Genomic DNA, 1,490 nt, shown 5'->3' on the forward strand with positions numbered 1-1,490 from the left:
AATGTTCTCTGTAAAAAACACCTTGCCTAATACGTCTAAAGAGTGCTAAGGCAATGTCATGGCAGTTTAGATGTTGGCGCACAGAGATGAAATCTTGGGAGGACAGGTTCACTGCAAATTGTAATTGTCATCAGTATGGCTAATTGTGGCTATGGTTCAAATTTTTTTCTCTCTCAGATGTAGTTAAGTGGGGGCCCTAAACTATTCTATAATAAGGAAAAAAATTACATGTGTCATAGATCTTTATATGTTTTCAGGGTTTTACTTGCAAGTATGGATGAATACTGAAAACATTCTGTCAAGATGATGGTAATTACTGATGGAGATATAAAATTAAATCTACCTGGATTTTCATGTTAGTAATGAGTGGAGGGAAAGAATTTGCAGGAATATAGTTTTCAGGAAAGTGGCTAAATAATTTAGCATAATACTGACATTTTTTTCTCTATTAAGTAAAATGCCTAAACTCTTAGATTGTACTTTTTAACTTGTTGGATTCTCTCTAACTGACAGAGAGAGAAGCATTCTATAAACACTTTTAGGCCTGCATTGGTATGAATTTTCTTCTTCGGACTGTATTCACTAAGTCCCATAGATTTTGGGTCATTATGTTTTCATTTTTGTTTGTCTCCGGTATCTTCTGATTTCTTCCTTAATCTCATTGTTGACCCATTCATTATTTAGTAGCATGTTTGAGTGTTTCTGTTTTGTTTTTCTTTTTTCTTGTAATTGATTCTAGCTTCACACATTGTGGTGGTCAGAGAAGACACGTGACATGATTTTAATCTTAAATTTATTGAGACGTGTTTTGTGGCCTAACTCGTGGCCTATCTTGGAAAATGTTCCATGTGCACTTGAAAAGAATGTATATTCTGCTGCTTGGGGTAAAATGCTCTAAAATATCAATTAAGTCCCTCTGATCTAGTGTGTCATTTAAGGCTGCTGTTTCCTTGTTGATTTTCTGTCTGAAAGATCTGTGTATTGGTGTCAGTGGAGGGGTGAATGTCCCCTGTACTATGATTGTGTTACTATTGATCTCTGCCTTTATGGGGTCAATATTTGTTTTGTATATTTAGGTGCTCCTATGTTGGGTGCAGAGATGTTTACTAGGGTTATGTGCTCTTGTTGGTTTGCTCTGTTTATCGTTATGTAACATCCTTCTTTGTCTCTGATTATAGTCTTTGAAAAATATGGAACACATCATGAACTTATGTCATCCTTGCACAGAGACCATGCTAATATTCTCTGTATCAATGCAATTTTCATATATGTGCTGCTGAAGCAAGCATTGCTGCTTTATGTTTTTTTGGACGTTTTATGTTTTACTAATTTGTACTGTTTAGAATCTGTATCTCCTTACTAGAGTATAAACCCTCCATGAGAACAGAGATTTCTTTTTGTTTTGCTCTGGGATGTGTCCCCTACACCTAAAAGAGCACTGGTACAGGTAAGTGTAAAATCAATATTTGTTCCATGCATGCATGCCTGCA

General features: G+C 35.6%; 1 non-coding gene across 1 annotated transcript; it reads right to left on the minus strand.

Annotated features, from left to right (window-relative positions):
• Positions 1-1,184: 1,184 nt before the first annotated feature.
• Positions 1,185-1,289, minus strand: LOC141571385 (U6 spliceosomal RNA). The gene has a single exon (XR_016019517.1). It is a non-coding gene; the product is annotated as a U6 spliceosomal RNA (small nuclear RNA).
• Between the last annotated feature and the right edge of the window lie 201 nt (positions 1,290-1,490).

The sequence above is a fragment of the Rhinolophus sinicus genome, chromosome 16 (assembly GCF_057876585.1).
Source record: "Rhinolophus sinicus isolate RSI-liver-muscle chromosome 16, RSI-T2T, whole genome shotgun sequence".
Classification (NCBI taxonomy): Eukaryota; Metazoa; Chordata; class Mammalia; order Chiroptera; family Rhinolophidae; genus Rhinolophus; species Rhinolophus sinicus.